This window comes from Ammospiza nelsoni, chromosome Z, assembly GCF_027579445.1.
Source record: "Ammospiza nelsoni isolate bAmmNel1 chromosome Z, bAmmNel1.pri, whole genome shotgun sequence".
Lineage (NCBI taxonomy): Eukaryota > Metazoa > Chordata > Aves > Passeriformes > Passerellidae > Ammospiza > Ammospiza nelsoni.
In genome coordinates this window covers 9,085,593-9,108,108 of record NC_080669.1, presented here as the reverse complement: position 1 = coordinate 9,108,108, position 22,516 = coordinate 9,085,593, and the positions used below count along the sequence as shown (strand labels likewise).

The 22,516-nt window shown below is 50.9% G+C and overlaps 1 pseudogene; it reads right to left on the bottom strand.

The window, feature by feature from the left end:
* Positions 1-22,516, bottom strand: part of LOC132087020 (serine/threonine-protein kinase PAK 1-like) — a 353,184-nt pseudogene that overhangs the window by 250,142 nt on the left and 80,526 nt on the right.

Genomic DNA, 22,516 nt, shown 5'->3' with positions numbered 1-22,516 from the left:
AATGACTCAAGTAAACTGCAGAACACTTCCACAAGTTAAGGCACCTTTCCAAAAGGGAAAACAAACCAACGAAACCTTTTGACTTTGAGCACTACCACTTGCGCCCTTGGCCGTAACTCCGCAGAAGCCCAGAGATGGAGCTTCCCTGAGCCAAGCAGCCAGAAGCTCAGCTGTAGCCCCCAGCTCGGTGCTGCCTCAACGGGACAGGTCAAAGGCCAATTTCCAGCTGTCACTGCCTGCAGGAAAAGGCCACGTCCTGCAGGACTCCAGCACTTAACATCCTTGGCCAGACACAGCAAGTGCTGGCCGCTCAGAAACTTGCATCTCTGCCTTGCACTAAAGACAGCGCCCCCCACAAAGGGCACTTACTCTCTTGGGAAGATGAGCAGGCTTTGGTGTGACCATGACTGGACGCTTGCGCTGGTCATCTGGCTCATTTTCCTCCTCTCTGTCTTCTTCTGGAATAGGAGAAAGAGCCAGGGGAAAAATGGCTCTTGCTCTTGTCACCTGTGCCAAGACAGAATGATAGGGACAGGCCGTTACCTAGCGCTTAGAACCTCATTTCTCCTCACATCCACAGACACATCTTCAAAGGAGAACTCATGAACTTTGTGTAGCAATGGCATTTGAAGTCACTCCAACCAGACTGAAATGGGCACATTCAACAGAACAGTATAAGGCTATGAATTCGATATTCCTCCTTGTCTACTATTTGCAGGCAAGGTTGTCTCTGCAAAAGGCAGCTTTTAGATCTTATAAACTCTGAAATGGAAAAGTAGGAAAGAGCCAGCAAGGACTTTGCTACTGCTGCTGAAGACATGGAAAACCAGAAAGGGTTCAGAATCCCTTTCAGTGATTAAAGGAACAGAAAATGTTGTGCAGAAGCCTCCTTGCTTGCTGGAAAAAGAGAAAAGGAACAGGCTTTCTCCCCCTTGGAAACCCATAAAGCACAAGACGGAAGTGACAGTGACTTCAGTGTCTGAAGACCTTGGATGTAGTGAGGTGATGTTTCAGAGAGGAAAGGCCCTTGTGCTGAGCACAGTTATGCGGGGATTGATGGAAGCCTCGTGCAGGTCCCTCAAGAGCCTCCCATGGTCCAGGCTAAAGCTCCCTTGGCATGTCCTCCCTGGCCTTGTGCTGCACCCCTTACCCAGCTGCCCTATCCTTCTGTGCACACGCTGCAGCCCCTCCATGACTTTCTGCTCCCCAGGGCCCACAAGTGCACACAGCACTCCAGCTGTGGCCGCAGCGCTGCCCAGCACAGGGCCACGCTCACTGCCCTGCTCCTGCTGCCCCACTGCTGCTGGCACAGCCACCATGCCCTTGGCCTTCTTGGCCCCCTGGCCACACGCTGCCTCATCTTCAGCTGCTCAAGGCCGCCAGCACCCCTGGCTCCTTTTGGTCCACCACCTCCTCAGCCACAAAGATGCCCATTTCACTCCTGATAAAGCAGGCCCCATTGCAAGATGGCCTTCCTCTTCCGAGCAACACAACACAGCACTCAAGCACTTGCAGCTTCACCCTCACTCTGGGCTCCAATGCGCTTGCCCAAGCTGCAGACTTCAGCACAAAACTGATCAGCAGAAACTTGCCCCTACTGCTCTTTGCGCCTTCTGAAAAGCCAAAAGGCAGTTGGGCCAACAGTAACTCTACAAGTTCAAAATGACTCAAGTAAACTGCAGAACACTTCCACAAGTTAAGGCACCTTTCCAAAAGGGAAAACAAACCAACAAAACCTTTTGACTTTGAGCACTACCACTTGCGCCCTTGGCCGTAACTCCGCAGAAGCCCAGAGATGGAGCTTCCCTGAGCCAAGCAGCCAGAAGCTCAGCTGCAGCCCCCAGCTCGGTGCTGCCTCAACGGGACAGGTCAAAGGCCAATTTCCAGCTGTCACTGCCTGCAGGAAAAGGCCACGTCCTGCAGGACTCCAGCACTTAACATCCTTGGCCAGACACAGTAAGTGCTGGCCGCTCAGAAACTTGCATCTCTGCCTTGCACTAAAGACAGCGCCCCCCACAAAGGGCACTTACTCTCTTGGAAAGATGAGCAGGCTTTGGTGTTACCATGACTGGATGCTTGCGCTGGTCATCTGGCTCATTTTCCTCCTCTCTGTCTTCTTCTGGAATAGGAGAAAGAGCCAGGGGAAAAATGGCTCTTGCTCTTGTCACCTGTGCCAAGACAGAATGATAGGGACAGGCCGTTACCTAGCGCTTAGAACCTCATTTCTCCTCACATCCACAGACACATCTTCAAAGGAGAACTCATGAACTTTGTGTAGCAATGGCATTTGAAGTCACTCCAACCAGACTGAAATGGGCACATTCAACAGAACAGTATAAGGCTATGAATTCGATATTCCTCCTTGTCTGCTATTTGCAGGCAAGGTTGTCTCTTCAAATGGCAGCTTTTAGATCTTGTAAACTCTGAAATGGAAAAGTAGGAAGAGCCAGCAAGGACTTTGCTACTGCTGCTGAAGACATGGAAAACCAGAAAGGGTTCAGAATCCCTTTCAGTGATTAAAGGAACAGAAAATGTTGTGCAGAAGCCTCCTTGCTTGCTGGAAAAAGAGAAAAGGAACAGGCTTTCTCCCCCTTGGAAACCCATAAAGCACAAGACGGAAGTGACAGTGACTCCAGTGTCTGAAGACCTTGGATGTAGTGAGGTGATGTTTCAGAGAGGAAAGGCCCTTGTGCTGAGCACAGTTATGCGGGGATTGATGGAAGCCTCGTGCAGGTCCCTCAAGAGCCTCCCATGGTCCAGGCTAAAGCTCCCTTGGCATGTCCTCCCTGGCCTTGTGCTGCACCCCTTACCCAGCTGCCCTATCCTTCTGTGCACACGCTGCAGCCCCTCCATGACTTTCTGCTCCCCAGGGCCCACAAGTGCACACAGCACTCCAGCTGTGGCCGCAGCGCTGCCCAGCACAGGGCCACGCTCACTGCCCTGCTCCTGCTGCCCCACTGCTGCTGGCACAGCCACCATGCCCTTGGCCTTCTTGGCCCCCTGGCCACACGCTGCCTCATTTTCAGCTGCTCAAGGCCGCCAGCACCCCTGGCTCCTTTTGGTCCACCACCTCCTCAGCCACAAAGATGCCCATTTCACTCCTGATAAAGCAGGCCCCATTGCAAGATGGCCTTCCTCTTCCGAGCAACACAACACAGCACTCAAGCACTTGCAGCTTCACCCTCACTCTGGGCTCCAATGCGCTTGCCCAAGCTGCAGACTTCAGCACAAAACTGATCAGCAGAAACTTGCCCCTACTGCTCTTTGCGCCTTCTGAAAAGCCAAAAGGCAGTTGGGCCAACAGTAACTCTACAAGTTCAAAATGACTCAAGTAAACTGCAGAACACTTCCACAAGTTAAGGCACCTTTCCAAAAGGGAAAACAAACCAACAAAACCTTTTGACTTTGAGCACTACCACTTGCGCCCTTGGCCGTAACTCCGCAGAAGCCCAGAGATGGAGCTTCCCTGAGCCAAGCAGCCAGAAGCTCAGCTGCAGCCCCCAGCTCGGTGCTGCCTCAACGGGACAGGTCAAAGGCCAATTTCCAGCTGTCACTGCCTGCAGGAAAAGGCCACGTCCTGCAGGACTCCAGCACTTAACATCCTTGGCCAGACACAGCAAGTGCTGGCCGCTCAGAAACTTGCATCTCTGCCTTGCACTAAAGACAGCGCCCCCCACAAAGGGCACTTACTCTCTTGGGAAGATGAGCAGGCTTTGGTGTGACCATGACTGGACGCTTGCGCTGGTCATCTGGCTCATTTTCCTCCTCTCTGTCTTCTTCTGGAATAGGAGAAAGAGCCAGGGGAAAAATGGCTCTTGCTCTTGTCACCTGTGCCAAGACAGAATGATAGGGACAGGCCATTACCTAGCGCTTAGAACCTCATTTCTCCTCACATCCACAGACACATCTTCAAAGGAGAACTCATGAACTTTGTGTAGCAATGGCATTTGAAGTCACTCCAACCAGACTGAAATGGGCACATTCAACAGAACAGTATAAGGCTATGAATTCGATATTCCTCCTTGTCTGCTCTTTGCAGGCAAGGTTGTCTCTGCAAAAGGCAGCTTTTAGATCTTGTAAACTCTGAAATGGAAAAGTAGGAAGAGCCAGCAAGGACTTTGCTACTGCTGCTGAAGACATGGAAAACCAGAAAGGGTTCAGAATCCCTTTCAGTGATTAAAGGAACAGAAAATGTTGTACAGAAGCCTCCTTGCTTGCTGGAAAAAGAGAAAAGGAACAGGCTTTCTCCCCCTTGGAAACCCATAAAGCACAAGACGGAAATGACAGTGCCTCCAGTGTCTGAAGACCTTGGATGTAGTGAGGTGATGTTTCAGAGAGGAAAGGCCCTTGTGCTGAGCACAGTTATGCGGGGATTGATGGAAGCCTCGTGCAGGTCCCTCAAGAGCCTCCCATGGTCCAGGCTAAAGCTCCCTTGGCATGTCCTCCCTGGCCTTGTGCTGCACCCCTTACCCAGCTGCCCTATCCTTCTGTGCACACGCTGCAGCCCCTCCATGACTTTCTGCTCCCCAGGGCCCACAAGTGCACACAGCACTCCAGCTGTGGCCGCAGCGCTGCCCAGCACAGGGCCACGCTCACTGCCCTGCTCCTGCTGCCCCACTGCTGCTGGCACAGCCACCATGCCCTTGGCCTTCTTGGCCCCCTGGCCACACGCTGCCTCATCTTCAGCTGCTCAAGGCCGCCAGCACCCCTGGCTCCTTTTGGTCCACCACCTCCTCAGCCACAAAGATGCCCATTTCACTCCTGATAAAGCAGGCCCCATTGCAAGATGGCCTTCCTCTTCCGAGCAACACAACACAGCAGTCAAGCACTTGCAGCTTCACCCTCACTCTGGGCTCCAATGCGCTTGCCCAAGCTGCAGACTTCAGCACAAAACTGATCAGCAGAAACTTGCCCCTACTGCTCTTTGCGCCTTCTGAAAAGCCAAAAGGCAGTTGGGCCAACAGTAACTCTACAAGTTCAAAATGACTCAAGTAAACTGCAGAACACTTCCACAAGTTAAGGCACCTTTCCAAAAGGGAAAACAAACCAACAAAACCTTTTGACTTTGAGCACTACCACTTGCGCCCTTGGCCGTAACTCCGCAGAAGCCCAGAGATGGAGCTTCCCTGAGCCAAGCAGCCAGAAGCTCAGCTGCAGCCCCCAGCTCGGTGCTGCCTCAACGGGACAGGTCAAAGGCCAATTTCCAGCTGTCACTGCCTGCAGGAAAAGGCCACGTCCTGCAGGACTCCAGCACTTAACATCCTTGGCCAGACACAGCAAGTGCTGGCCGCTCAGAAACTTGCATCTCTGCCTTGCACTAAAGACAGCGCCCCCCACAAAGGGCACTTACTCTCTTGGGAAGATGAGCAGGCTTTGGTGTGACCATGACTGGACGCTTGCGCTGGTCATCTGGCTCATTTTCCTCCTCTCTGTCTTCTTCTGGAATAGGAGAAAGAGCCAGGGGAAAAATGGCTCTTGCTCTTGTCACCTGTGCCAAGACAGAATGATAGGGACAGGCCGTTACCTAGCGCTTAGAACCTCATTTCTCCTCACATCCACAGACACATCTTCAAAGGAGAACTCATGAACTTTGTGTAGCAATGGCATTTGAAGTCACTCCAACCAGACAGAAATGGGCACATTCAACAGAACAGTATAAGGCTATGAATTCGATATTCCTCCTTGTCTACTATTTGCAGGCAAGGTTGTCTCTGCAAAAGGCAGCTTTTAGATCTTATAAACTCTGAAATGGAAAAGTAGGAAGAGCCAGCAAGGACTTTGCTACTGCTGCTGAAGACATGGAAAACCAGAAAGGGTTCAGAATCCCTTTCAGTGATTAAAGGAACAGAAAATGTTGTGCAGAAGCCTCCTTGCTTGCTGGAAAAAGAGAAAAGGAACAGGCTTTCTCCCCCTTGGAAACCCATAAAGCACAAGACGGAAGTGACAGTGACTCCAGTGTCTGAAGACCTTGGATGTAGTGAGGTGATGTTTCAGAGAGGAAAGGCCCTTGTGCTGAGCACAGTTATGCGGGGATTGATGGAAGCCTCGTGCAGGTCCCTCAAGAGCCTCCCATGGTCCAGGCTAAAGCTCCCTTGGCATGTCCTCCCTGGCCTTGTGCTGCACCCCTTACCCAGCTGCCCTATCCTTCTGTGCACACGCTGCAGCCCCTCCATGACTTTCTGCTCCCCAGGGCCCACAAGTGCACACAGCACTCCAGCTGTGGCCGCAGCGCTGCCCAGCACAGGGCCACGCTCACTGCCCTGCTCCTGCTGCCCCACTGCTGCTGGCACAGCCACCATGCCCTTGGCCTTCTTGGCCCCCTGGCCACACGCTGCCTCATCTTCAGCTGCTCAAGGCTGCCAGCACCCCTGGCTTATTTTGGTCCACCACCTCCTCAGCCACAAAGATGCCCATTTCACTCCTGATAAAGCAGGCCCCATTGCAAGATGGCCTTCCTCTTCTGAGCAACACAACACAGCAGTCAAGCACTTGCAGCTTCACCCTCACTCTGGGCTCCAATGCACTTGCCCAAGCTGCAGACTTCAGCACAAAACTGATCAGCAGGAACTTGCCCCTACTGCTCTTTGCGCCTTCTGAAAAGCCAAAAGGCAGTTGGGCCAACAGTAACTCTACAAGTTCAAAATGACTCAAGTAAACTGCAGAACACTTCCACAAGTTAAGGCACCTTTCCAAAAGGGAAAACAAACCAACAAAACCTTTTGACTTTGAGCACTACCACTTGCGCCCTTGGCCGTAAATCCGCAGAAGCCCAGAGATGGAGCTTCCCTGAGCCAAGCAGCCAGAAGCTCAGCTGCAGCCCCCAGCTCGGTGCTGCCTCAACGGGACAGGTCAAAGGCCAATTTCCAGCTGTCACTGCCTGCAGGAAAAGGCCACGTCCTGCAGGACTCCAGCACTTAACATCCTTGGCCAGACACAGCAAGTGCTGGCCGCTCAGAAACTTGCATCTCTGCCTTGCACTAAAGACAGCGCCCCCCACAAAGGGCACTTACTCTCTTGGGAAGATGAGCAGGCTTTGGTGTGACCATGACTGGACGCTTGCGCTGGTCATCTGGCTCATTTTCCTCCTCTCTGTCTTCTTCTGGAATAGGAGAAAGAGCCAGGGGAAAAATGGCTCTTGCTCTTGTCACCTGTGCCAAGACAGAATGATAGGGACAGGCCGTTACCTAGCGCTTAGAACCTCATTTCTCCTCACATCCACAGACACATCTTCAAAGGAGAACTCATGAACTTTGTGTAGCAATGGCATTTGAAGTCACTCCAACCAGACTGAAATGGGCACATTCAACAGAACAGTATAAGGCTATGAATTCGATATTCCTCCTTGTCTGCTATTTGCAGGCAAGGTTGTCTCTTCAAAAGGCAGCTTTTAGATCTTGTAAACTCTGAAATGGAAAAGTAGGAAGAGCCAGCAAGGACTTTGCTACTGCTGCTGAAGACATGGAAAACCAGAAAGGGTTCAGAATCCCTTTCAGTGATTAAAGGAACAGAAAATGTTGTGCAGAAGCCTCCTTGCTTGCTGGAAAAAGAGAAAAGGAACAGGCTTTCTCCCCCTTGGAAACCCATAAAGCACAAGACGGAAGTGACAGTGACTCCAGTGTCTGAAGACCTTGGATGTAGTGAGGTGATGTTTCAGAGAGGAAAGGCCCTTGTGCTGAGCACAGTTATGCGGGGATTGATGGAAGCCTCGTGCAGGTCCCTCAAGAGCCTCCCATGGTCCAGGCTAAAGCTCCCTTGGCATGTCCTCCCTGGCCTTGTGCTGCACCCCTTACCCAGCTGCCCTATCCTTCTGTGCACACGCTGCAGCCCCTCCATGACTTTCTGCTCCCCAGGGCCCACAAGTGCACACAGCACTCCAGCTGTGGCCGCAGCGCTGCCCAGCACAGGGCCACGCTCATTGCCCTGCTCCTGCTGCCCCACTGCTGCTGGCACAGCCACCATGCCCTTGGCCTTCTTGGCCCCCTGGCCACACGCTGCCTCATCTTCAGCTGCTCAAGGCCGCCAGCACCCCTGGCTCCTTTTGGTCCACCACCTCCTCAGCCACAAAGGTGCCCATTTCACTCCTGATAAAGCAGGCCCCATTGCAAGATGGCCTTCCTCTTCCGAGCAACACAACACAGCAGTCAAGCACTTGCAGCTTCACCCTCACTCTGGGCTCCAATGCGCTTGCCCAAGCTGCAGACTTCCGCACAAAACTGATCAGCAGAAACTTGCCCCTACTGCTCTTTGCGCCTTCTGAAAAGCCAAAAGGCAGTTGGGCCAACAGTAACTCTACAAGTTCAAAATGACTCAAGTAAACTGCAGAACACTTCCACAAGTTAAGGCACCTTTCCAAAAGGGAAAACAAACCAACGAAACCTTTTGACTTTGAGCACTACCACTTGCGCCCTTGGCCGTAACTCCGCAGAAGCCCAGAGATGGAGCTTCCCTGAGCCAAGCAGCCAGAAGCTCAGCTGCAGCCCCCAGCTCAGTGCTGCCTCAACGGGACAGGTCAAAGGCCAATTTCCAGCTGTCACTGCCTGCAGGAAAAGGCCACGTCCTGCAGGACTCCAGCACTTAACATCCTTGGCCAGACACAGCAAGTGCTGGCCGCTCAGAAACTTGCATCTCTGCCTTGCACTAAAGACAGCGCCCCCCACAAAGGGCACTTACTCTCTTGGAAAGATCAGCAGGCTTTGGTGTTACCATGACTGGATGCTTGCGCTGGTCATCTGGCTCATTTTCCTCCTCTCTGTCTTCTTCTGGAATAGGAGAAAGAGCCAGGGGAAAAATGGCTCTTGCTCTTGTCACCTGTGCCAAGACAGAATGATAGGGACAGGCCGTTACCTAGCGCTTAGAACCTCATTTCTCCTCACATCCACAGACACATCTTCAAAGGAGAACTCATGAACTTTGTGTAGCAATGGCATTTGAAGTCACTCCAACCAGACTGAAATGGGCACATTCAACAGAACAGTATAAGGCTATGAATTCGATATTCCTCCTTGTCTGCTCTTTGCAGGCAAGGTTGTCTCTGCAAAAGGCAGCTTTTAGATCTTGTAAACTCTGAAATGGAAAAGTAGGAAGAGCCAGCAAGGACTTTGCTACTGCTGCTGAAGACATGGAAAACCAGAAAGGGTTCAGAATCCCTTTCAGTGATTAAAGGAACAGAAAATGTTGTGCAGAAGCCTCCTTGCTTGCTGGAAAAAGAGAAAAGGAACAGGCTTTCCCCCCCTTGGAAACCCATAAAGCACAAGACGGAAATGACAGTGCCTCCAGTGTCTGAAGACCTTGGATGTAGTGAGGTGATGTTTCAGAGAGGAAAGGCCCTTGTGCTGAGCACAGTTATGCGGGGATTGATGGAAGCCTCGTGCAGGTCCCTCAAGAGCCTCCCATGGTCCAGGCTAAAGCTCCCTTGGCATGTCCTCCCTGGCCTTGTGCTGCACCCCTTACCCAGCTGCCCTATCCTTCTGTGCACACGCTGCAGCCCCTCCATGACTTTCTGCTCCCCAGGGCCCACAAGTGCACACAGCACTCCAGCTGTGGCCGCAGCGCTGCCCAGCACAGGGCCACGCTCACTGCCCTGCTCCTGCTGCCCCACTGCTGCTGGCACAGCCACCATGCCCTTGGCCTTCTTGGCCCCCTGGCCACACGCTGCCTCATCTTCAGCTGCTCAAGGCCGCCAGCACCCCTGGCTCCTTTTGGTCCACCACCTCCTCAGCCACAAAGGTGCCCATTTCACTCCTGATAAAGCAGGCCCCATTGCAAGATGGCCTTCCTCTTCCGAGCAACACAACACAGCAGTCAAGCACTTGCAGCTTCACCCTCACTCTGGGCTCCAATGCGCTTGCCCAAGCTGCAGACTTCAGCACAAAACGGATCAGCAGAAACTTGCCCCTACTGCTCTTTGCGCCTTCTGAAAAGCCAAAAGGCAGTTGGGCCAACAGTAACTCTACAAGTTCAAAATGACTCAAGTAAACTGCAGAACACTTCCACAAGTTAAGGCACCTTTCCAAAAGGGAAAACAAACCAACGAAACCTTTTGACTTTGAGCACTACCACTTGCGCCCTTGGCCGTAAATCCGCAGAAGCCCAGACATGGAGCTTCCCTGAGCCAAGCAGCCAGAAGCTCAGCTGCAGCCCCCAGCTCGGTGCTGCCTCAACGGGACAGGTCAAAGGCCAATTTCCAGCTGTCACTGCTGCAGGAAAAGGCCACGTCCTGCAGGACTCCAGCACTTAACATCCTTGGCCAGACACAGTAAGTGCTGGCCGCTCAGAAACTTGCATCTCTGCCTTGCACTAAAGACAGCGCCCCCCACAAAGGGCACTTACTCTCTTGGGAAGATGAGCAGGCTTTGGTGTGACCATGACTGGACGCTTGCGCTGGTCATCTGGCTCATTTTCCTCCTCTCTGTCTTCTTCTGGAATAGGAGAAAGAGCCAGGGGAAAAATGGCTCTTGCTCTTGTCACCTGTGCCAAGACAGAATGATAGGGACAGGCCGTTACCTAGCGCTTAGAACCTCATTTCTCCTCACATCCACAGACACATCTTCAAAGGAGAACTCATGAACTTTGTGTAGCAATGGCATTTGAAGTCACTCCAACCAGACTGAAATGGGCACATTCAACAGAACAGTATAAGGCTATGAATTCAATATTCCTCCTTGTCTGCTATTTGCAGGCAAGGTTGTCTCTGCAAAAGGCAGCTTTTAGATCTTGTAAACTCTGAAATGGAAAAGTAGGAAGAGCCAGCAAGGACTTTGCTACTGCTGCTGAAGACATGGAAAACCAGAAAGGGTTCAGAATCCCTTTCAGTGATTAAAGGAACAGAAAATGTTGTGCAGAAGCCTCCTTGCTTGCTGGAAAAAGAGAAAAGGAACAGGCTTTCTCCCCCTTGGAAACCCATAAAGCACAAGACGGAAATGACAGTGACTCCAGTGTCTGAAGACCTTGGATGTAGTGAGGTGATGTTTCAGAGAGGAAAGGCCCTTGTGCTGAGCACAGTTATGCGGGGATTGATGGAAGCCTCGTGCAGGTCCCTCAAGAGCCTCCCATGGTCCAGGCTAAAGCTCCCTTGGCATGTCCTCCCTGGCCTTGTGCTGCACCCCTTACCCAGCTGCCCTATCCTTCTGTGCACACGCTGCAGCCCCTCCATGACTTTCTGCTCCCCAGGGCCCACAAGTGCACACAGCACTCCAGCTGTGGCCGCAGCGCTGCCCAGCACAGGGCCACGCTCATTGCCCTGCTCCTGCTGCCCCACTGCTGCTGGCACAGCCACCATGCCCTTGGCCTTCTTGGCCCCCTGGCCACACGCTGCCTCATCTTCAGCTGCTCAAGGCCGCCAGCACCCCTGGCTCCTTTTGGTCCACCACCTCCTCAGCCACAAAGATGCCCATTTCACTCCTGATAAAGCAGGCCCCATTGCAAGATGGCCTTCCTCTTCCGAGCAACACAACACAGCAGTCAAGCACTTGGAGATTCACCCCCACTCCAAGCTCCAAAGAACTTGCCAAAGCTGCAGACTGCACCAAAATATGCCTCAGAAGAAACTGGCTGCTTCTGATTTTTGCCTCGCAAGAAGGCTTCGCAACTCCGCACTTTTATTTCTTTGGCCACATGGGACAGGAATGGTCCCCACAGCTGCATGGACCACACAATCCTCCCCTTGCAGCTTATCAAAAGCCAAAAGACAGCTGGTCCAGAAGAGACTGTACAAGTGAAGAACCACTCAAGGAAAGTGCAGACCGCTTTCCCAAGCCAAACATACCTTTTCCTAAAAAGGAAAACCAACAAAACAAGGCCTGGCACCTCCAGCATTACCGCCTTTGCCCTTGGCCATAGCACTGCAGAAGCCAAGAGATAGAGCTTCCCTGAGCCAAGCAGCCAGATGCTCTCCCAGAGGCACCAGCCCTTTGCTGCCCCAACATGACAGCTCAAGTGCCAGGATCTGTGGTTGCTGACTGGAGGAAATCCCGAGCTCCTGGCATGACTCCAGCACCCAGCATCCTCAGCCTGCAACAGCAAAGTGCTGGCTGCTCCAAATCTTGCAGCTCTGCCTTGCACTAAAGACAGCACCACACACAACTGGCACTTACAGCATCAGAATATCCCGGCCCTGGTGTGAGCACTGATGGAGGCTGGTGCTCATCCACCTCAGTTCGCTCCTCTCTGGCTTCTTCTCCAGGAGCAGCGGGAGCCAGGGGAGAGACGGCTCTTGGTTCTGTCATCTGTGAGAAGAGAGGAGAGTGAGGGAGATGCCATTTCCTATCATGTAGAACCTCATTTCTTTTCACATCTACCCCCACATCTTCGAAGGAAAAATCAAAATATTTCATAGTGACAGAGGGGTTCTAAGTCACAGCCACCAAATTAAAATGGGCCAATTCAACAGCACTCTAGATGGATATGAAGCTGATTTTCCTCCCTGGCTCCTATCAGCAAGCAAGGTTGTTTTGGCAAAACCGAACTTTTAGTGCTTGAAAGCACTGAAATGGAAAAGTAGGAAAGCGACAGCAATGCCATTGCTACTGCTGCTGCAGACGTAGAAATCTCAAACTGGATCACAATCCCATCCAGGGCTGCAAAATGGCAGAAAAAGTTGTGCAGAAGCATCTTTGCTTGCTGGAAAAAGAGGAAAATGAACAGGCCTTCTCTTCCTAACAAAACAACAAGCCAACAAGCCACAAGATGGAAGCATCAGCCACTCTACTGTGTAAAGGCTTTGGATGCAGTGAGGGCATGTTTGGTGGTGAAACAACGCTTGTGCTGAGCACTGTCACACAGGGATTGATGAAAGTCTGCCGGAAGGTCCCTCAAGAGCCTCCCACTGTCGAGGCTAAAGCTCCCTCGGCACCTCCTCCCTGGCCTTGTGCTGCACCCCCTTGCCCACCTCCCCTGTCCTTCTGTGCACACGCTGCAGCCCCTCCATGACTTTCCGCTCCCCAGGGCCCACAAGTGCACACAGCACTCCAGCTGTGGCCGCAGCACTGCCCAGCACAGGGCCACGCTCACTGCCCTGCTCCTGCTGCCCCACTGCTGCTGGCACAGCCACCATGCCCTTGGCCTTCTTGGCCCCCTGGCCACACGCTGCCTCATCTTCAGCTGCTCAAGGCCGCCAGCCTGCCATCCTTCTTGCCCACGCAGCTCACTAGCCACAAAGGTGCCTATTTCACTTCAGATACAGCAGGCACCATTGCAAGATGGCCTTCCTGTTCTACCACCTCATGTTCCAAGTAGATATCAGCCACTGCCCCTTCTCACCAGCGAGGGCTCCTTGCTGAGCTCCACGTGGCCTCTGAGCTCTGGGTGCAGCCTGTCCCCGCAATCGCTCAGCAGGTGCCAGGACACAACCGACAGGGCACTGGTACTGTGCTTGTTCAAGTGCAGACCCTGCAGGGCCATGACAGCCTCCGGCCTGCCCTCAGCCACTGCCCTGACCGAGTCTGCTGCACACTCCGGGGAGGCTGAGGTGACATCAGCCTCTGCCTGCAGCTCAGCCGTGCCCTCGGTTGTTGCGGCACTGGTGTTTCTGCGCCCAAGGCCCAGGAACCTCCGCAGTATCTGCAAAAGAAGGAAGGGCAGGAAGAGAGGGACGTTCCATGGCCTGCTCCAAGAGCGGCGCTGGGCCGAGCAGTGCCAGCAGGCCCAGCCCAGGTGGGGATGGCCGCAGGTACCTGCACTGGTCTGTGGAAGCAGCCGTGAGTGGGGTCCTGCTCCAGTGTCCCATCCTTGCCCGCATCTGGCAAAGAGTGAATGCAGCCAGAGCTGAGGGGCTGCGGGAAAGGCCGGAGAACACGGCACAGCCCTGCACGGCCCAGGCAGGGATAGCCCCCGGGTGCCCAGGGGACGGAGCACAGCCAGCAAGGGCAGCCCCACCCCTCTTACGTCCTGTCTGTGGGCACATCCATAGGGGCAGGGATGGGATGGGGCCAGGCCGGCCGCAGGCACCAGTCCTGCGGCCCAGCTCTGCCACTCACCATCCTGCACTGGCCGCAACTTCTCCGGCTCTGCAGGCTGCTGCGCTGGGGAGGCTGCAGACCCTTTCTTTTTCCTCCCCCGAAGCACCCTGAAGAGCCTGAGCACTCTGCCTGCCATCCTGCTTTTTGGCCTCTAGGACACCTTTGAGCCAGATGCCTGGGAAAAGCTGGGATGTAGCAAGTTCCACAGTCTGGCTGCAAGGCCAGCTGCAGGAATAACGCCTTGGAATTGCTGTGGGTCAGTGACGAAAGAGCCGGCTGTGTGGGGCTCCTCACAGCACAGCTCTGGCACGTCCTGTCCTGTCACGTGCACCGAGCACTGTGGCGTTGCTTCGTCACCGCCAGCAGCCACTTCACCACGTGTCACAAAGGGCCCTGTTCCATTCCGTTCCATGGTAACCATGCTGCGCCGTGTCAGCAAGGGCCCTTGGACACGCTGCCAAGTGGGCTGCACCAACGCTGCCCCAAATGCCTCTGATTGGAACAAATCCATTGCCCCAAGTGTCTAAGACATCCTGGGACACACCAAGCCCAGCCAAGTGCTCAGGGGAGGACTCTCCACGGTGCCAGGCCAGCACAGCCCAGCTCCCTGGTGGCTCTGGAGCAGAGCAGCTTCCAGCAAGCACAGGGCAAACACATCTTGCCAAGAGTTAAAACTCACCAGATAGGGGAGGTGGCATGAATGTGTGCATCAAGGCCTTTGAATTCACAGCTCCCCAAGAGAGCTTTGGGGCACTCAGCTTGAAAAACAGGATCCGGCTCAGACCTGTGCTCAAAGATGGGCAACAAACCCTGCCGCAGGTGCTTGGCTTGGTCTCTGCAGGCCCAGGCAGATGCCTAAGCTGCTCTTCACATCCTTCGCCTGCCCCTCGGCCAAGTGCAAGAACTGAAGGAAACACAGGAAGTCAAATGGAGACACTTCCACCTGTCTCTTTAGGGGCTCCTGGGGAAGCAGTTTCCTTGGCAATCAAGCCCCTCTCTTCCAAAGGCACTTCTCCAAATGTGTACATTTCCTGGGCAACACCAACCCACCCTTAAGTGCGGGGTGCGGAGGTTCATGGGCATCACACCATAACCAATATGATCCAGTGAAGCTAAATTTATTATTCCTAAAAAGACTATCTATGATAAATCTCTACTGTCCACGCATCTCTAGCTAATACATGATTGGTTAATCCTAGCTGTTCACACATCTAAGGAAGGGCAAGGCAGGCAGGGAAGGGCAGGGCAGGGCACTGGGAGCAGTGACAGGCTCTGTCTACATGCTGCATCCCATGCCTGGGTAACCATTGGGGACAGAGAGGAAGGACATTGCTCTGGCTTGGCTGCAGAAAGGGTGAAAAGAGGGTGTTTTAAAACATTAATTAGGACTCCTTTTTGCAGACTAGCTGGTTTCATCTCAGCATGTCCTCCTGTCTTTGGTAGAGTTGGCGCATTTCTCGTGATTTGGAATCAGCTACAGCAGCAGGAAGGGGCAGCAATTTTGTCAGCATGGATATCAAAGCCAAAGTGCTGCCCAATGGATGGATGTTGCTTTCTCCAAAGCATTTCTGGCCTAGAGTTGTAGCAAACTCACACTGGTGTCTTCCCAAACAGCATTGCCCTTTTCTTTCCTCATGAATCACCTTTTCCTTTTCTTCCCCCCATCTGGGGAGAGCTCCAATGCAAATGCCTCCTGCAACCAACTCCTGTCACTGTAGACTGACAAAGGAGATCTTGCAATGGAGAGAGATTCCCTAGAGCTGCTGTAGGGAGCTGAAGGGGGAAGCTTTGTCCCTTAGTCTTGTTGGGGAGCTGCTTGTGCTCTGGGGGACAGACACTGATAGTGGAGCCCTGGAAAATGTAAAAGATTGAATCTGAAAATTTTAGGCTTTGTGTTTTCCCAGATCAACCTGCATAAGCAGTATGAAAAATTATATAATTGTTAGATGTGATGATTGTTTAGTAATTAAATATAATTATTATGTAGTCATGAGAAGAATCATGAAAAATTATATTGGAAATTTAGAGAGGGCTATGCTTGGCTGAAGTCTATGTATACAATAGAACAATAGAAGTGTAATAATTAACATGGAAGTTATGTAACGATAGAACATAAAAGCATGATCATCTCAAATATATGGTTGGAGTCAGATTTGAATTGAATACTCCTGAAACCCAGAGGTCTTAATAAAAGCACATGCATATAATCGCTTATGGGATTTTGTGTTTCTTAAGGCTAACAACAGCAATGATGTTTATCCAAGCCTTGCAGTTCATTCCTGAGCTTCTTGACACACCACAGGGACTTTGGGGTTGTCGTACTGGCAAATAAATTTCAGTCTGGGCACTTTGAAATGCTTCAATTATCCTTTTTTCCGCTTTTCTGCAGAAATATTGTCATCATCTATTCCTTCCAGAGGATCTTTTCCTGCTTTTTGGAGAGCTCCTTTATATGCCCTCCCAGATCAGGCTAATTCCCAGGGCTCCTTCCCAAAGTGAGGTGTAGCCCATGGCCTCCACTCTTCAGCTGGAACAGAAGGAAGCACAGAGTTTACTGTTGTGGGAGAGGAGCTTCTTGTTCCTGCCTGCTTTCCCTTTGGGACAGGTTGGTGTGTTCTCATTTGATAAAGGCAGGTTTAAACTCTGAAGCAGTTGTGTTTCAATCTGCTCCCTTCTCCAGCTCTTCTGTGGGTATCCTTGGACAAAAGGCCTCTTGGTGGGAGCTCCCTGTGGCAGCTTAAGGAAGGAGGTTGATATTTCAGGGTTGTGACTGCTGAAAGCAGCTGGTTTTCGGAGGTGTCCAGAATTGGGAGCGGCTTCTTTTCTCACTTGCCTGCAGAAAAGGAAGTTGCAACGTGGGAATTTCATTTGTGGAGATGGCTGCCAGGGGTGTTTGCCAAGAGATGGGCTGGCAGAGAGGCAGGTCTCGTGCTAAACTGGCTGTGTGTTTGTTTTGATATTGGGGAGGGTCAGACATGCAGACACAGACACCATCTGAAGGAACAGTGTAATTTACTGTAATGCAAAAGAGCAAAAAAGAGTCAGGAAAGAATAAGCTAAGCAAAACACCTCAGCATTATTACAAAAGGGTGCCTCTGGTTATTAAGGAAGATACATCACCAGGTACCACAATGCTTTCCCCTTCATCTAGAGCTGCACTTCAGCTGGGGGAAGCTGTCCCAGCCAAGCCCTGCAGAGCCACAGCCGGGAACCGGGAAATGCTGCGGTGCCTCCACCTTTGCCGGCCACGAGGCTCCCGAGTGCGCTGTGAGAGTAGCCCGGCTCCGACAGTGCTGGACGAGCAATGTGCCAGAGCTTCTGCTGGGGCACAGCTGATTTCATTCTCCTCTTGGTTTTCTCCCCGAGCCTGCCCAGGGCTCAAGGAAGAACCAAGACCAGGTGTGGCCTTGTCCGTTTTCCTCATGCAGAAAGATGCAGACATGCTTCACCAGTGAATGGAGGCAACAATATTTTTGACAGTAATACTTGGTTAAGGAGGAGATACATAGAACATTGGGTTGGAAAGATCATCTAGAGAGCAGCTTTGGCTCAGGTCCTGTTGTGGAGGCTTCAGTCAGGGTCTGTTGTTCAGGCCTTAGTTCTTTGGTATTTTGCAGTGCACATCAATGCTGTGCAGAGCTGGAAACAAACAAGTCTGTCTTTAGCACATTTGAGACAGGGAACAGGATTAGTCCTGCAAGGCCAGGCTAGGGCCAAGAGCAGAAGGCCAGCACCCTGCTTTTGCCCACAGGCAGCCCTGCAGGGCAAGCAGCCACTCCTGCCCAGGGCTGAGGTGCCCGAAGCTGCCTCCCCGCTGTGCAGCTCTGCAGAGCCCGCGGGGCGCAGGGTCCTGGGCAGCCAGGGCAGCCCAGCTGCCTTGGAGCACAAGGAGGGGCCCAGAGAGAAGCTGCTGCCCTTTGCTTTGGAACTGTTCCTCAGAGTCTTGTCATTAATCCCCAGTGTCTGATCTGTTTTCTTTTCCTCTCCCAAATTTACCAGAGCTTTTTGAGAAAATTGACTGAAGTAGCTTCTGCTGCTGGTGGTGGTGCTTTTGTCTGCAGGTGAGGGCAGGTGATTTGAACCAAGGACGGAGTCCATTGTTAACACCCCAGCTTTGCCAAGTCAAGAAAACCATTCACAATTGGGCAGCCAGTGCTGAGCAATTTTCCTAGTTTTTGGAAAGCTCCCACCTTAAGAAATTCAAGAGATTATCCTTCATGAGGATACCAGCAGTACCATGATGCCAATGTTTTCCACCCCATTTTCTGTGTCTTTGGCACTTTTAAGATGTCCTCAGTGCCCAGCAGGAATGAAATGACCTGTGATCATGTGATTTGAGAGCTCTGTGTTGTTCGTTGCCACATGAGTGTTCATGACAAGCTGGACACACCAGCCGTGGCTCTGTTGAGTTAAATTCATCCCAATTTTGTGCAAACAGCAGCCCTGAGATGCTGAGAAGAGCAAGTGCAGTGGGTGGGTGTGCATGCACACGCCTGGGGGCTGACTGCTGTGTGGGCAGAAGGTTTTGCACTGTTGTAATTCTTCGCTCTCCCAAGCTGGAGGAAGAAATCAAATCTTTATTAAATTAAAATATATAAATCTATATGAAATGAAAAAGTATCAAAATTAATGAAACAATACCTATTAATTTATCATGGATGTAATTTAACATCTATACACTATTGCCGGCCGGGGGTCCCTGTACAAATCACGAACGGGACGGGACTGCTGAGGAACGCGCCTCGAGCTGTTTGTTTTCCAGCATCAGTCTCATTACTTGGGTCTGACTATGGGAAGATGCCAGCGGCTCACATCTGTGGCAGCAGGCAAAGAACTTAATGGCACAGCTTACTTGAAAAATTTTTTGACCAATCACACAAAGCAGAAGCATACTGACAGTAGTTCTATCCAACCACTATAAGCACACGTACCTTTTGTTAAAACAGTGCTTGCTTCTTTTTTAATACAATACCTGCTTGTAAGCCTTAAAACACAATGCACTGAGCTCCATTATTAAGCTGAGAAGTTCGAATATCTTGCTAGAGATACTTTTTTGAAGGCTAACGAGTTATTCTAGCCAAGCACTAACACACAGGCCATTTTGCTATTTCTCCTTACTTTTCTACTTCTATAACTCTTGTGCTGACAAATCCTATGGCTGCTGCTTAGCTCCAACCGCTTTCTCTGAGCTCTGCCTTTTGTAGCTTTCCCAAAACCCCCTGATTTGAAGGATTCCCACAATTCCCCCTCTCAGTACAACTAAAAAGAAACCTTTGTATCCATGTCATTTATTAACTACCTTGCATTTCATAGCTTTACTGCAGCATACCTGCTTATTACTTGCTTAAATCATCCTTTTTGCTCGCATTAAGCATTGCTACACTCCAACACAGCAATTTTAATGCTGTGAAAGTCCAGTCAGTTCAAAGGGCAAAAGTCATGTCTGATAGCAATTACAAGTCATTGTTCCAAAAAAGTCTCGCCTGTTCCAAGGTCTTAATTCAAAACCTCCCTCCATGTCCATACCTTCATCCACCATCTGAGTGAGATTTCAAGAACTCTCTGTGAAACCATTCCCTACCTCTCTCTCTTGTGTGATAAAAACTTCTTTGATCATTTTGTCCATCATTTGCCACACACACCAATGTATGCAAGGTATTACCACTAGTACCACTACCAAAACACCCAATCCATAGAGACCTATTCTACAAAGTTCCCCTTAGCCAAGGTGCAAAGCTCCATCCTTAGAACAAATCATCTAACCATGACCCACCGTCTTCCTTTTTTGGAGCTGTCAAATCTTTCAGCTTTTGTATGCTTTTCTGCATGGATTCAGAGTGATCAGACAGGTTCATGCAACACAATCCTTCAAATTCCTCACAACCATGTCCATGTGCCAGTAAAAGAAAATCAATTGCTGCTCTGTTCTGTAAGGTTCTGTAATGTCTGACAACACTAACATCAGTCATCACGTCACTAATTGCAACGCAAGTAGCACTGTCTTCTTTCTCCAGCCAACACCCCAATTGCTATAATGGTCTCAATGCCTCACCCGAGGCAAGTGGATGCAGAAATAAATTTGATGTAACTCATTTAGCAGGGCCCTAGGTCTGAAATTGCTATTACACTTTTCTTTATAATGATGGGCAAATCTTTTTTCTCTATGTTTTCTCTTGATGGCTTTTTTAACGATAGGTGCTATCCCAGTGAGTTGTCTGATGCTAGATGGGCCACCCTTAATTTTTGAGGGATTCCCTGTCAGGCTTCATCTCCACCAATGAGCCAATATTCTGTTACTAATTGTCGTGGGGATTCATCTAGGTCATCTGCTTGTCAGCAGTTTCACCCTTAGGGGACACTGGGGTAGTACAATTGCACCACAAACTTGAGTATCTGTCCACAGGATGATGGGGAGTAACATTTAACTGTGGATCTCCCTGGTACTGAAAGGCAGCACAAATTTCCATTAGAAATGAACCAAGAATTCCAATTCTTGAGGTTCAGAAGGTGCTCTAAGCAGATCAGAGGCCCAATGATGCCAGCTGGTTATGGGATTGGTCTCGTTGGCAGCCTCACACCAATATTTGTCACGATTGGCTATTGGCCATTCCTTGGCTGGCACTGGCACACCGACCAAACAGGTCACCAAGGGTTTGTCTGGGCTCAAATTGGTCAAACATATGGTGTCTGAGCCTGCTGACTTGGCTAAAGCAAGGTAAACATTCATTTTTGGTTGATCTACAGGCATATATGCACTGCAAAAGCAAGCAAGCAAAACCAACAAGCGCCAGTATATCATTTGATCAAACTCCATGCTTCTGTTCAGCTGCTTCCCCATCTCTTTCAGCTCTCAAGCAAATCTTTTAGCACTTGTTCAGGGCACTAAACTGTCCCTCGGACCTTCAGTTTTTATAAATTTGGGTATCTTAGAATTCTTTTGAACAAAACGGACACCATGCTTTTGCTGAAAGAGCTCTGTGATACAAACAATTTTCACAGTCTAAAGAGCAGCAATCAAACTCAAGATTTGTAGGTTTCACAGGTTGAACAGGGAATGTCTGGCATGAACTGTAGTTTCTCCGTGTGGCTCACGTCTGTGTGCTCATTTCCCTGCTGGTGGAATTGTCAGTGCGCTCTTGTGTATGAGACGGTTTCACGTCCTTCGCAGGGACCCACTTAGGTCTGGCACCTGTGCAAATAAATACAAGCATACCCTTTGCCCCAAGTGATTAGTGCAAATGGTCCTTCAATTTGTCCTAACTCAAGGTTTCTAATCAAAACGGGAGCATTTTCTTTCAGTTTTGCCTGTGTGTTGTTTGAAAAGTGCCTAAAAATGGGAGGATTAGGTGCTACAAATGATCTATTCAAAAGATAAAAACATCTAAAGCTTTGCTCTACCTTATCAGAGGTGTTGCTTGGGCCACTCCCCCTTTTTTGACCATTTAAGGGTTTTAGAGTGTGGTGCATCCTTTCAACAACTGCCTGACCTGTGTGGGAATAGGGAATTCCAAAAGTGTGGCAAACACTCCTGTCCATCAGAAATGTCGCCAATTTTTGAGCTCTGCATGTGGGGCCATTTGTGGGTTTTTGCCTCGTGGGGGATCAGTTTGGCGAGCTCTGGACCCCAGTGACACTGACAAGGACAAAGCAAAAGACGAGAGGCGCTCTTTCTTCTCAGGACCAAATCGCACAGCTTTAATGGAGAAAAACTCCAGGAGAGAGAGGGAGCATCCAGGAGAGGAACGAGGATGTCCAGGAGAGGAAAGAGAGTGTCCACCTTCTGGCAGGAGATTTGTAACCCTGGAGGAGGGGGGGCAGTAGAAAGGAACTGCCATAGTTCAACATACGTAAATCACCACACTGTAGTTTTCTGCCTAAATTGCTGCACTTGTTGCAAACAAAATTCTAAAATCTCCCCAAACACAACCATTCAGGCCCAAATGATCACAATGAGGGAGAAAAACCACTCAACCCCCCTGTATACCCAGGCACCAGGTGTCACAGGGAGTACCAACCCCTGCAATTACAAAGTCCACACACACAAGCTCACCGGGAAAGGAGTCTCTCTTTATGAGGGGACAGAGTGCTCGCTTTTCTCAACACAACACACACCATAAATCACAACAGCATCCACCCACATCATCATCTCCCTCAAACATTCACACACTGAAAACACAACCACAATTACATCACACAGGAAAATTTGCACCAATAAAACAGCATTTGCTCAATTCAAACCCAGAATTTCTAGCAGGTCCTTACTGACACAGCAAATCCTTTCTGCCGGCAGCCAGACCCAAACCCAAACTGTACAGGCGTACGTTGTGAGCAGGACATCTCTGTGTGACTTAGGAACAGCCCTTCCCCTGCGTTCTCCTTACGGGTTACTTTATACAGAGTTAAACATTCCCTTTCTCCACAGTCCCAGCAGTCTTGTCTGTCCCCTACGAGGAACAGCCCAGAGCGGAGGTGCCTCCAGGAAAGGAATGTCCTGGCAGTGCCCAGAGACGTCCACAGCGCGGTTGTTCTTGCTGGAGCAGAGAAGCGTTCCTGCCGCGGTC